A 15,364-nucleotide genomic window follows, 5' to 3' on the forward strand; every position below is an offset into this window, starting at 1 on the left:
AAGTACCCTCAGCCAGTTATGATGTCCTCGAACAATATAAGGACGCATTTGACATGGATTACAAAAAAATCTTGAGTAAATAGGCTATATTGATAATTTATGTATGTGTATATATATATATATATATATATATATATATATATATATATATATATATATATATATATATATATATATATATATATATATATATATATATCACTTTTACGTCAGTTATACACGGTAGAATTTCATACAAGAATCGTCAATAATTATGCTATAATGTTCACATATATTCAGTGCGTGTAGTTTGTGATATTAAAATTCAAAGTTATTGCTTTGAACTTATAACAAGCATAAGTTGATTTGATTTCAATTATCTATCATTAGACTAAGTCATCTCATTTCCTACTTGTCCAATAAAGTACTTCAGGCCACGAGAGACGTATTCAGTCTTCCTTCTTACAATATATGTGTGAGTATATACGTCACTAGTTAGGTAGATATAAATATGAACTCTTTAAATATTCTATACATGTATGTACATACCAATGTTCATATATGTTTCGGCCTAGTTGAAATTTGGACCGAATGGAAATTTAAAAGATATCTAATACTGTACTGCAACTTTCAAATGAATTATTAGACACATAGATCATTATAAAACTCACATATTAAAGGTGGATACCGCAATAGCATTACAAAATAGTTTCCAGGGGTCTCATAATACTTGGAAAAAAACTGGAACGAGACTGGTATGAAGGTTCAGTTAGTAATGAAATCCCCTAAAGATAAAACACACATCGGGATTATTGATAAAAAAGACATGGAGAACCATAAGGATATCAAGATACCTTGAATTTGTTATTCCAGTTTAACGTACACCTGGACACAGGAATTCCTGGAACACCTTGGTCTAAAGAAATGCACCCAGCCACATCCTTACTGGGCAGCACGTTCCTGTGATTAGCCCCTCCCACCAACTCTGTCATCTCTCCATACACTATCTGTCTGGATACCCATCGGGAAGTAAGGGTGTGCCAGAGTGCCCTTCTTCGGAGAGAGGTGTGAAAGGGTGCCCTTCTTCGGAGAGAGGTGTGACAGGGAGCACTTCTTCGGAGAGAGGTGTGACAGGGTGCCCTTCTTCGGAAAAAGGTGTGACAGGGTGCACTTTTAAGGAGAGAGGTGTGACAGGGGGCACTTCTTCTGAGAGATGTGTGACAGGGTCCCCTTCTTCTGAGAGAGGTGTGACAGGATGAACTTCTTAGGAGAGAGGTGTGATAGGGTGCCCTTCTTCAGAGAGAGGTGTGACAGGATGAACTTCTTCGGAGAGAGGTGTGACAGGGTGCCCTTCTTCGGAGAGAGGTGTGACAGGGAGCACTTCTTCGGAGAGAGGTGTGACAGGGTGCCCTTCTTCGGAGAGAGGTGTGACAGGGGGCACTTCTTCTGAGAGATGTGTGACAGGGTCCCCTTCTTCTGAGAGAGGTGTGACAGGATGAACTTCTTAGGAGAGAGGTGTGATAGGGTGCCCTTCTTCAGAGAGAGGTGTGACAGGGTGCCCTTCTTCAGAGAGAGGTGTGAAAGGGAGCACTTCTTCGGAGAGAGGTGTGACAGGGTGCCCTTCTTCGGAGAGAGGTGTGACAGGGTGCCCTTCTTCGGAGAGAGGTGTGACAGGGAGCCCTTCTTCGGAGAGAGGTGTGACAGGGTGCCCTTCTTCGGAGAGAGGTGTGACAGGGTGCCCTTCTTCGGAAAGAGGTGTGACAGGGGGCACTTCTTCTGAGATATGTGTAACAGAGTCCCCTTCTTCTGAGAGAGGTGTGACAGGATAAACTTCTTAGGAGGGAGGTGTGATAGGGTGCCCTTCTTCGGAGAGAGGTGTGACAGGGTGCCCTTCTTCAGAGAGAGGTGTGACAGGGAGCACTTCTTCGGAGAGAAGTGTGACAGGGTGCACTTCTTCGGAGAGAGGTGTGACAGGGAGCACTTCTTCGGAGAGAGGTGTGACAGGGTGCCCTTCTTCGGAGAGAGGTGTGACAGGGTGCCCTTCTTCGGAGAGAGGTGTGACAGGGGGCACTTCTTCTGAGAGATGTGTGACAGGGTCCCCTTCTTCTGAGAGAGGTGTGACAGGATGAACTTCTTAGGAGAGAGGTGTGATAGGGTGCCCTTCTTCGGAGAGAGGTGTGACAGGGTGCCCTTTTTCAGAGAGAGGTGTGACAGGGAGCACTTCTTCGGAAAAAAGGGGTGACAGGGTGCACTTCTTCGGAGAGAGGTGTGACAGGGTGCCCTTCTTCGGAGAGAGGTGTGACCAGGGGCACTTCTTTTGAGAGATGTGTGACAGGGTCCCCTTCTTCTGAGAGAGGTGTGACAGGATGAACTTCTTAGGAGAGAGGTGTGATAGGGTGCCCTTCTTCGGAAAGAGGTGTGACAGGGTGCCCTTCTTCAGAGAGAGGTGTGACAGGGAGCACTTCTTCGAAGAGAGGTGTGACAGGGTGCACTTCTTCGGAGAGAGGTGTGACAGGGTGCCCTTCTTCGGAGAGAGGTGTGACAGGGTGCACTTCTTCGGAGAGAGGTAACAGGATGCACTTCTTCGGAGAGAGGTGTGACAGGATGCACTTCTTTGGAGAGAGGTGTGACAGGGTGCCCTTCTTCGGAGAGAGGTGTGACAGGGTGCCCTTCTTCGGAAAGAGGTGTGACAGGGTGTACTTCTTCGGAGAGAGCTGTGACAGGGGGCACTTCTTCTGAGAGATGTGTGACAGGGTCCCCTTCTTCTGAGAGAGGTGTGACAGGATGAACTTCTTAGGAGAGAGGTGTGACAGGGTGCCCTTCCTCGGAGAGAGGTGTGACAGGGGTCCCTTCTTCAGAGAGAGGTGTGACAGGGAGCACTTCTTTGGAGAGAGGTGTGACAGGGTGCACTTCTTCGAAGAGAGGTGTGACAGGGTGCACTTCTTCGGAGAGAGGTGTGACGGGATGCACTTCTTTGAAGAGAGGTGTGACAGGGTGCCCTTCTTCAGAGAGAGGTATGAAAGGATGCACTTCTAAGGAGAGAGGTGTGACAGGGTGCCCTTCTTCGGAGAGAGGTGTGACAGGGTGCACTTCTTTGGAGAGAGGTGTGACAGGGTCCCCTTCTTCTGAGAGAGGTGTGACAGGATGGACTTCTTAGGAGAGGTGTGATAGGGTCCCCTTCTTCGGAAAGAGGTGTGACAGGATGCACTTTTAAGGAGAGAGGTGTGACAGGGTGCCCTTCTTCGGGAAGAGGTGTGACAGGGTGCACTTCTTCGGAAAGAGGTGTGACAGGGAGCACTTCTTCGGAGAGAGGTGTGACAGGGTGCCTTTCTTCGGAAAAAGGTGTGACAGGGTGCACTTTTAAGGAGAGAGGTGTTACAGGGGCACTTCTTCTGAGAGATGTGTGACAGGGTCCCCTTCTTCTGAGAGAGGTGTGGCAGGATGAACTTCTTAGGAGAGAGGTGTGATAGGGTGTCCTTCTTCAGAGAGAGGTGTGACAGGATGAACTTCTTCGGAGAGAGGTTGGACAGGGTGCCCTTCTTCAGAGAGAGGTGTGACAGGGAGCACTTCTTCGGAGAGAGGTGTGACAGGGTGCACTTCTTCGGAGAGAGGTGTGACAGGGTGCCCTTCTTCGGAGAGAGGTGTGACAAGGGGCACTTCTTCTGAGAGATGTGTGACAGGGACCCCTTCTTCTGAGAGAGGTGTGACAGGATGAACTTCTTAGGAGAGAGGTGTGATAGGGTGCCCTTCTTCGGAGAGAGGTGTGACAGGGTGCCCTTCTTCAGAGAGAGGTGTGACAGGGAGCACTTCTTCGGAGAGAGGTGTGACAGGGTGCCCTTCTTCGGAGAGAGGTGTGACAGGGTGCCCTTCTTCGGAGAGAGGTGTGACAGGATAAACTTCTTGGGAGAGAGGTGTGATAGGGTGCCCTTCTTCGGAGAGAGGTGTGACAGGGTGCCCTTCTTCAGAGAGAGGTGTGAAAGGGAGCACTTCTTCGGAGAGAAGTGTGACAGGGAGCACTTCTTCGGAGAGAGGTGTGACAGGGTGCCCTTCTTCGGAGAGAGGTGTGACAGGGTGCCCTTCTTCGGAGAGAGGTGTGACAGGGGGCACTTCTTCTGAGAGAGGTGTGACAGGGTCCCCTTCTTCTGAGAGAGGTGTGACAGGATGAACTTCTTAGGAGAGAGGTGTGATAGGGTGCCCTTCTTCGGAGAGAGGTGTGACAGGGTGCCCTTCTTCAGAGAGAGGTGTGACAGGGAGCACTTCTTCGGAAAAAAGGGGTGACAGGGTGCACTTCTTCGGAGAGAGGTGTGACAGGGTGCCCTTCTTCAGAGAGAGGTGTGACCAGGGGCACTTCTTTTGAGAGATGTGTGACAGGGTCCCCTTCTTCTGAGAGAGGTGTGACAGGATGAACTTCTTAGGAGAGAGGTGTGATAGGGTGCCCTTCTTCAGAGAGAGGTGTGACAGGGTGCCCTTCTTCAGAGAGAGGTGTGACAGGGAGCACTTCTTCGAAGAGAGGTGTGACAGGGTGCACTTCTTCGGAGAGAGGTGTGACAGGGTGCCCTTCTTCGGAGAGAGGTGTGACAGGATGCACTTCTAAGGAGAGAGGTGTGACAGGGTGCCCTTCTTCGGAGAGAGGTGTGACAGGGTGCCCTTCTTCGGAGAGAGCTGTGACAGGGGGCACTTCTTCTGAGAGATGTGTGACAGGGTCCCCTTCTTCTGAGAGAGGTGTGACAGGATGAACTTCTTAGGAGAGATGTGTGACAGGGTCCCCTTCTTCTGAGAGAGGTGTGACAGGATGAACTTCTTAGGAGAGAGGTGTGACAGGGTGCCCTTCCTCGGAGAGAGGTGTGACAGGGGTCCCTTCTTCAGAGAGAGGTGTGACAGGGAGCACTTCTTCGGAGAGAGGTGTGACAGGGTGCACTTCTTCGGAGAGAGGTGTGACAGGGTACACTTCTTCGAAGAGAGGTGTGACAGGGTGCCCTTCTTCAGAGAGAGGTGTGACAGGGTGCACTTCTTCGGAGAGAGGTGTGACGGGATGCACTTCTTCGGAGAGAGTGTGACAGGGTGCACTTCTTTGAAGAGAGGTGTAACAGGGTGCCCTTCTTCAGAGAGAGGTGTGAAAGGATGCACTTCTAAGGAGAGAGGTGTGACAGGGTGCCCTTCTTCGGAGAGAGGTGTGACAGGGTGCACTTCTAAGGAGAGAGGTGTGACAGGGTCCCCTTCTTCTGAGAGAGGTGTGACAGGATGGACTTCTTAGGAGAGAGGTGTGATAGGGTCCCCTTCTTCGGAAAGAGGTGTGACAGGATGCACTTTTAAGGAGAGAGGTGTGACAGGGTGCCCTTCTTTGGGAAGAGGTGTGACAGGGTGCACTTCTTCGGAAAGAGGTGTGACAGGGGGCCCTTCTTCAGAGAGAGGTGTGACAGGGAGCACGTCTTCGGAGAGAGGTGTGACAGGATGCACTTCTTAGGAGAGAAGTGTGATAGGGTGCCCTTCTTCGGAGAGAGGTGTGACAGGGTGCCCTTCTTCAGAGAGAGGTGTGACAGGGTGCACTTCTTCGGAGAGAGGTGTGACAGGGTGCCCTTCTTCGGAGAGAGGTGTGACAGGGTGCCCTTCTTCGAAGAGAGGTGTGACAGGGTGCCCTTCTTCGAAGAGAGGTGTGATAGGGTGCCCTTCTTCGGAGAGAGGTGTGACAAGGTGCCCTTCTTCGAAGAGAGGTGTGACAGGGTGCCCTTCTTCGAAGAGAGGTGTGACAGGGTGCACTTCATCGGAGAGAGGTGTGACAGGGTGCCCTTCTTCGGAGAGAGGTGTGACGGGATGCACTTCTTCAGAGAGAGTTGTGACGGGGTGCACTTCTTCGGAGAGAGGTGTGACGGGATGCACTTTTTCGGAGAGAGGTGTGACGGGGTGCCCTTCTTCGGAGAGATGTGTGACGGGGTGCACTTCTTTGGAGAGAGGTGTGACAGGATGCCCTTCTTCGGAGAGAGGTGTGACGGGGTGTACTTCTTCGGGGAGAGGTGTGACAGGGTGCACTTCTTCGGAGAGAGGTGTGACGTGGTGCACTTCTTCAAAGAGAAGTGTGACGGGATGCACTTCTTCGGAGAGAGGTGTGACGGGGTGCACTTCTTCAAAGAGAAGTGTGACGGGATGCACTTATTCGGAGAGAGGTGTGACAGGGACTCCACTGTAGTGTACATGACATTAACAGACACTTTAACTCGTATTGATATTATTTCTTTGTGGAGAGGTGACATCATTTCATGTTTAGTTTTCTTCGGTCACCCATGAACAACGTTTTCTTATCTGTAACTGATGGATAAGAAAACGTTGCTAGTATATTTTCTAGAACAATTATTACAGCTCTGATTAGGTTTATTACCACATAATTAATTAGGTAGAAGATATCACTTTACTCTTATTTACTGCATATCGCAGTACAAGAGCCTAATCTGTTTCAATCTAAGTAAACTTAAGGAGCCATTCAGTAAATGGTTACTGGATGCTTACATACATTCATAACATTTTATTCTTTGCCCTTATGTGAACATTGCACACAAAATAGTAAAATGCCAATTCATGTACATATTCATACGTGTACCATAGTATGTAAGGAATGCTGGTGACTTTAGGTGCATAAATTATAAATAAATATAAATGTATATGTATTACAGTATATATATATATATATATATATATATATATATATATATATATATATATATATATATATATATATATATATATATATATATATATATATATATATATATATATATATATATATATATAAAGAAGAGAGAGAAACTCATTGGTGATACTGTCGGCCAATATTATTCACACTAAGCTGGACTTCAGTTTTTAGTACTTAAACGTTTTTACTATTTGGATACATGAACTTAGATTTTCACTCTTTGTTCGCTTCTATTTTTAATATTTCGAAATGAAAATACTTCACGTGTAGTCTTCTTATATATCATATCAGCAATCGTTTAAAATTCATAACTTACCAAAATGAAAATGATAAAATTTCTTCCTTTATAATTGTGCTGCTCCTGGACTAAAGAAAAGAAATTTACAAAAAGGTAATATACAGACATACACATATGTGTATACGTATATATGTATGAGTATGTACACATATGTATATACTGTATGTGTATATTCACATATGTATACACCCATAGATATGTGCATATCTATATGTATGCACACATTTATATATATATATATATATATATATATATATATATATATATATATATATATATATATATATATATATATATATATATATATATATATATATATATATATATATATATACAATTGACATATACTTTTTAAGATATAATCTTTCTAGAACGTGCAGCATGAACTGTCACCGTGATCCTAAGACGTTCGTCACACGTCCAGTTCGTGTCACTATCCCTTGAAAAGAAGACCGATGACGTAGCACGCTGTCTAATTGACGAGCAGATCATCATGGTCATCAAAACAGGGTGTTGAACAGCTTAACGTCACATGGGCGTGAATCCCCCATTCGTGTATTGGTTTTGACGCATCCTCGCCACCTGATGGCTGTTCCAGTCGTCTGCGACGGGGTCGTCCATGGCCATGTTCACTTCGTTTTCGGGGCTGCCGCCGAATCTTGTTGTGACGACCTGATTGTTGGAGGTGTCCCTGCAGCTGCTCAGCTGATTAGATGAAGGTGTGTATGGTGATCTCCGTATCCTGATGAAAACGAAGGTATTAATGACGGTGATTATTATTATTATTATTATTATTATTATTATTATTATTATTATTATTAGCTAAGCTACAATCCTAGTTGGAAAACCAGGATGCTATAAGGCCAAGGGCTAAAACAGAGAAAAATATCCCAGTAAGGAAAGGAAATATGGAAATAGATAAACTACAAGAGAAGTAATGACTAATCAAATCAAAATATTTTAAGAACAATAACAACATTAATATAGATCACTCATATATAAACTATGGAAATTTCAAAAAGACAGTAGGAAGAGAATTAAGAAAGAAAATTGTGCTCGAGTGTACCCTCAAGCAAGAGAGCTCTCAAACCCAAAGTCTTAATAATAATAATAATATTTGGCCAACCTTTCATGAAAGAAAATGGTCGAAACTTGTGCTCCTAAAATTTGAGGACACTCATAATTCAAAATACATACTGTTTTATAGGGAGTAATTAAGTGTATTTCATTAGATAGCAGTAGGCCTATTCATCTTGACATGCTGTGAATATTTCAGGAGGAAAACCAATATCTATGAATTTCTAATAACGTCTATAACCTTAAAGGGAAATACTTGATTACCCAAGCAGTTGAAAAATTGATACTGATTCTCTCTCTCTCTCTCTCTCTCTCTCTCTCTCTCTCTCTCTCTCTCTCTCTCTCTCTCTCTCTCTCTCTCTCTCTCTCTTAATAAGAAAGATAATTTTACATCACTATTAATCCCACGCCAAATGGTGTTAAACTCTTTGATTTTCTGAAGTTCCAATGATTATTATTATTATCATTATTATTATTATTATTATTATTATCATTATTATTAGTTGAGCATCAACCTAGCTGGAAAAGAAAGAAGGTATAAACCCAAGGACTCCAACAGGGAAAAATAGGCCAGTGAGGAAAGAAAATAAGGAAACAGAATGTACCATCAAGCAAGAGTTTAAACCTATAAACGTCACATCTAAACCAGTTCATGATTAGGTCTGCGTAGAAATAAAAAAAAAATATATAGAAACTAGGTACTTTCGCCCATCACCCCATAAGGGCAATGAGGTGCAGCATGCACTGAGGTCCTCAGCTATCGTTGACCACTTACCTGTGGGAGTGTTTTAGGCAATCTTGGGTGTAGTTGTGGATATGGTTGTGAAGATGGGGGTGACCATGGCCTTCTATGTGGTACTGTGAAGAGAGAAGGGCATTCACATTTTTACTAGTGCTGATGATATATATACAAACGTGTGGTAATTTGTATTAGGACTGAAACTATAAGAATGACCGTGATTCTAGATAAGTGCTTAGTTTGTTTCCCGGATAATACAACTAATTTACTAGTTAGTGCATTATCTGAAACAAGGCACCTGTTTTAACTTCAACAAAAAGTAATATTAATTCTCTCCTGCATTTAGAAGCATTTCATGTTTTTATGATTACATTTTGATTTTGTTTGATGGCGTTATATTACTTTTCACAATTTTTTGCACAATATACAGTCCAGTTCATGGTACCTTATTAATGCTATTTACTTGATACCTATTTGCATGATTAGTAAGTTGCAAATATCAGGACGCCGTTCAATGATGTGGTACTGACTTTGCAAAAAGCTCATAATTAATCTGCTTTCCGATTGACTAAGAAGCATTTCACGGATGAAGTGGAAAATTAATCTATTAAAAGTCAAATATAAAGTAAATCTATTAACGTCTAACGAAAAATAAATCTATTAACGTCTAAGGCAAAATGAATCTATTAAAGGTCAAATACAGAGTAAATCTATTAATGTCTAATGCAAAATGAATCTATTAAAAGTCAAATACAGAGTAAATCTATTAACGTCTAACGCAAAAGGAATCTATTAAGAGTCAAATACAGAGTAAATCTATTAATGTCTAATGCAAAATGAATCTATTAAAAGTCAAATACAGAGTAAATCTATTAACGTCTAACGCAAAAGGAATCTATTAAGAGTCAAATACAGAGTAAATATATTAATGTCTAATGCAAAATGAACCGATCAAAAGTCAAATACAGACTAAATCTATTAACGTCTAATGCAAAAGGAATCTATTAAAGGTCAAATACAGAGTAAATCTAGTAACGTCTAATGCAAAAGGAATATTAAAAGTCAAATACAGAGTTAATCTATTAACGTCTAATACAAAATGATTCTATCAAAAGTCAAATACAGAGTAAATCTATTAACGTCTAATGCAAAATGAATCTATCAAAAGTCAAATACAGAGTAAATCTATTAACGTCTAATGCAAAATGAATCTATCAAAAGTCAAATAGGGAGTGAATCTATTAACGTCTAATGCAAAATGAATCTATCAAAAGTCAAATACAGAGTAAATATATTAACGTCTAATGCAAAAGGAATCTATTAAAAGTCAAATACAGAGTAAATCTAGTAACGTCTAATGCAAAAGGAATATTAAAAGTCAAATACAGAGTTAATCTATTAACGTCTAATACAAAATGATTCTATCAAAAGTCAAATACAGAGTAAATCTATTAACGTCTAATGCAAAATGAATCTATCAAAAGTCAAATACAGAGTGAATCTATTAACGTCTAAGCCAAAAGGAATCTATCTAATGTCAAATACAGAGTAAATCTATTAACGTCTAAGGCAAAAGTAATCTATGAAAAGTCAAATACAGAGTAAATCTATTAATGACTAATCAAAAGTCAAATACAGAGTAAATATATTAACGTCTAATGCAAAAGGAATCTATCAAAAGTCAAATACAGACTAAATCTATTAACGTCTAAGGCAAAATGAATCTATTAAAAGTCAAATACAGAGTAAATCTATTAATGACTAATGCAAAATTAATCTATTAAGAGTCAAATACAGAGTAAATCTATTAACGTCTAACGCAAAATGAATCTATTAAGAATCAAATACAGAGTAAATATATTAACGTCTTATGCAAAATGAATCTATCAAAAGTCAAATACAGAGTAAATATATTAACATCTAATGCACAATGAATCTATCAAAAGTCAAATGCAGAGTAAATATTTTAACGTCTAATGCAAAAGAAATCTATTAAAAGTCAAATACAGAGTAAATCTAGTAACGTCTAATGCAAAAGGAATATTAAAAGTCAAATACAGAGTTAATCTATTAACGTCTAATACAAAATGATTCTATCAAAAGTCAAACACAGAGTAAATCTATTAATGTCTAATGCAAAATGAATCTATTAAAAGTCAAATACAGAGTAAATCTATTAACGTCTAATGCTAAAGGAATCTATTAAAAGTCTAATACAGAGTAGAGTAAATCTATTTACGTCTAATGCAAAATAAATCTATCAGAAGTCAATTATAGAGTGAATCTACTAACGTCTAATTCAAAATGAATCTATCAAAAGTCAAATAGAGACTAAATCTATTAACGTCTAATGCAAAATGAATCTATCAAAAGTCAAATACAGAGTAAATCTTTTAACGTCTAACGCAAAAGGAATCTATTAAAATTCAAATACAGAGTAAATCTATTAACGTCTAACGCAAAAGGAATCTATTAAAAGTCAAATACAGAGTAAATCTATTAACGTCTAATGTAAAATGAATCTATCAAAAGTCAAATATAGAGTGAATCTATTAACATCTAATGCAAAATGAATCTATCAAAAGTCAAATACAGAGAGAATCTATTAACGTCTAATGGAAAATGAATCTATCAAAAGTCAAATACAGAGTAAATCTATTAATGTCTAATGCACAATGAATCTATCAAAAGTCAAATACAGAGTAAATCTATTAACGTCTAACGCAAAAGGAATATATCAAAAGTCAAATACAGAGTAAATCTATTAACGTCAAATGCAAAATGAATCTATCAAAAGTCAAATACAGAGTAAATCTATCAACGTCTAATGCAAAATGAATCTATCAAAAGTAAAATACAGAGAGAATCTATTAATGTCTAATGAAAAATGATTTTATCAAAAGTCAAATACAGAGTGAATCTATTAACGTCTAATGCAAAAGGAATCTATTAAAAGTCAAATACAGAGTAAATCTATTAACGTCTAATACAAAATGAATCTATTAAAAGTCAAATACAGAGTAAATCTATTAACGTCTAATGCAAAAGGAATCTATTAAAAGTCAAATACAGAGTAAATATATTTACGCCTAATGCAAAATGAATCTATTAAAAGTCAAATACAGAGTAAATCTATTAACGTCTAATGCTAAAGGAATCTATTAAAAGTCTAATACAGAGTAGAGTAAATCTATTTACGTCTCATGCAAAATAAATCTATCAAAAGTCAAATATAGAGTGAATCTATTAACATCTAATGCAAAAGGAATTTATCAAAAGTCAAATACAGAGTAAATCTATTAACGTCTAACGCAAAAGGAATCTATTAAAAGTCAAATACAGAGTAAATCTATTAACGTCTAATGCAAAATGAATCTATCAAAAGTCAAATACAGAGTAAATCTATTAACGTCTAACGCGAAAGGAATCTATCAAAACTCAAATACAGAGTAACTCTATTAACGTCTAATGTGAAAGGAATCTATTAAAAGTCAAATACAGAGTGAATCTATTAATATCTAATGCGAAAGGAATCTATTAAAAGTCAAATACAGAGTAAATCTAATAATGTCTAATGCGAAAGGAATCTATTAAAAGTAAAATACAGAGTAAATCTATTAACGTATAACGCAAAAGGAATCTATCAAAAGTCAAACACAGAGCAAATCTATTAACGTCTAACGCAAAAGGAATCTATCAAAAGTCAAATACAGAGTAAATCTATCAATTTCAAATCTATTAACTTTTACTGAAAAAGGAATCTATTAAAAGTCAAATACAGAGTAAATCTATTAACGTCTAACGCAAAGTTAATCTATTGAAAGTCAAATACAGAGTAAATCTATTAACGTCTAATGCAAAATGAATCTATTAAAAGTCAAATACAGAGTAAATCTATTAACGTCTAATGCAAAGTGAATCTATTAAAAGTCAAATACAGAGTAAATCTATTAATGTCTAATGCAAAATAAATCTATTAAAAGTCAAATACAGAGTAAATCTATTAACGTCTACCGCAAAAGGAATCTATCAAAAGTCAAATACAGAGTGAATCTATTAACGTCTAATGCAAAAGGAATCTATCAAAAGTCAAATACAGAGGAAATCTATTAACGTCTAATGCGAAAGGAATCTATTAAGTCAAATACAGAGTAAATCTATTAACATCTAATGCAAAGTGAATCTATTAAAAGTCAAATACAGAGTAAATCTAATAACGTCTAACGCAAAAGGAATCTATTAAGAGTCAAATACAGAGTGAATCTATTAACGTCTAATGCAAAATGAATCTATCAAAAGTCAAATACAGAGTGAATCTATTAACGTCTAATGCAAAATGAATCTATCAAAAGTCAAATACAGAGTGAATCTATTAACGTCTAATGCAAAATGAATCTATCAAAAGTCAAATACAGAGTGAATATATAAACGTCTAATGCAAAATGAATCTATCAAAAGTCAAATATAGAGTGAATCTATCAACGTCTAATGCAAAATTAATCTATTAAAAGTCAAATACAGAGTAAATCTATTAACGTCTAATGCAAAATAAATCTATTAAAAGTCAAATACAGAGTAAATCTATTAACGTCTAATGCAAAATAAATCTATTAAAAGTCAAATACAGAGTAAATCTATTAACGTCTAACGCAAAAGGAATATATTAAAAGTCAAATACAGAGTAAATCTATTAACGTCTAATGCCAAAGGAATTTAATAAAAGTCAAATACAGAGTAAATCTATTAACGTCTAACGCAAAGTGAATTTATTAAAAGTCAAATACAGAGGAAATCTATTAACGTCTAATGCAAAACGAATCTATTAAAAGTCAAATACAGAGTAAATCTATTAACGTCTAATGCAAAAGGAATCTATTAAAAGTCAAATACAGTGTAGAGTAAATCTATTAACGTCTGGTACAAAATTAATCTATTAAAAGTCAAATACAGAGTAAATCTATCAACGTCTAATGCGAAAAGAATCTATTAAAAGTCAAATACAGAGTAGAGTAAATATATTAACGTCTGGTACAAAATTAATCTATTAAAAGTCAAATACAGAGTAAATCTATTAATGTCTAATGCGAAAGGAATCTATCAAAAGTCAAATACAGAGTAAATCTATTAACGTCTAACGTGAAAGGAATCTATCAAAAGCCAAATACGGAGTAAATCTATTAACGTCAAATCTATTGACGTCTAATGCAAAAGGAATCTAATAAAAGTCAAATATAGAGTAAATCTATTAACGTCTAATGCAAAAGGAATCTAATAAAAGTCAAATACAGAGTAAATCTATTAGCGTCTAACGCAAAGTGAATCTATTAAAAGTCAAATACAGAGTAAATCTATTAACGTCTAATGCAAAACGAATCTATTAAAAGTCAAATACAGAGTAAATCTATTAACGTCTAATGCAAAATGAATCTATCAAAAGTCAAATACAGAGTAGAGTAAATCTATTAACGTCTGGTACAAAATTAATCTATTAAAAGTCAAATACAGAATAAATCTATCAACGTCTAATATGTCTGAGAAAACACTCACTTCTGTGTCTCCGGATACTTGTTTACGACAGAAATGTGTTATCAAATGTGATGACTTGCGCAGTCAATGCAATTCATTGCAAATGTTGAAGACTCACGTTTAAATAGATATTCATTTTGTTTAGAAGATAAAACTCCTTTTAAAAAAATAATGCAAAACATTTATCAAAACTTTTTTTTTTTTTCTTTGAGCTTTTAAGGTTTCCCAAAAAAATGAAGTGAAAATCAACTATATCATTTTCACAGGTGATTCTACTGTACGGGTTCAGGCTTAATAAGTATTTCTAGGATGACTGTTCACTAATTCTCGTATTTTTAATGACCAAAGAACAGAAAGTCTGCATATTGATCAGGAACGGATAAGAAGTTCAGATGAGATAAAACGGCAAAAGTGATGTATATACCGTTGAAATGGGGTAAGACATTGACCCTGGCTTTCATTAAAATAGATCATTTATTAAAAATTTTCTGGCCCTTTATCTGCTATATTACTGAGTTACCGTTCTTAAGATTGTCGTTTTTATGTCACATATGAATATATCTATTTATCAATCTCCTCATACGCGTTAATAGGCGTAGGAGATGGTGATCAATTTATATATATATATATATATATATATATATATATATATATATATATATATATATATATATATATATATATATATATATATATATATATATATATATATATAAGTATACTTTTCTCTAAAAATATAAGTTATTTAGTCAGATGGTCCTACGAGTATTAACTTATGCATCAGAAACTTGGAGCCTTATCACAGCCTCAGAACAAACTAATTACAACTCAGAGAGCCATGGAAAGAATACTGATGGGAATAACACCAAGAGAGAGAAAAAGAGCAATATGGATACGTGAGCAAACTAAAGAATAGGATATTCTACCAATATATAAATGAGAAGAAGTCATGGAAAAAAGTTACAAAACAGGTTTTATTCAACCAAATAAAAATGTTCAGGATATATCTATCTATCTATCTATCTATCTATCTATCTATCTATCTATATATATATATATA

The 15,364-nt window shown here is 37.6% G+C and overlaps 1 pseudogene; it reads right to left on the reverse strand.

Annotated features, from left to right (window-relative positions):
* Window positions 1–7,312: 7,312 nt before the first annotated feature.
* Window positions 7,313–15,364, reverse strand: part of LOC137623861 (bestrophin-2-like) — a 257,724-nt pseudogene continuing 249,672 nt past the window's right edge.

Source organism: Palaemon carinicauda, chromosome 30 (assembly GCF_036898095.1).
Source record: "Palaemon carinicauda isolate YSFRI2023 chromosome 30, ASM3689809v2, whole genome shotgun sequence".
In the NCBI taxonomy this organism is placed as follows: Eukaryota; Metazoa; Arthropoda; class Malacostraca; order Decapoda; family Palaemonidae; genus Palaemon; species Palaemon carinicauda.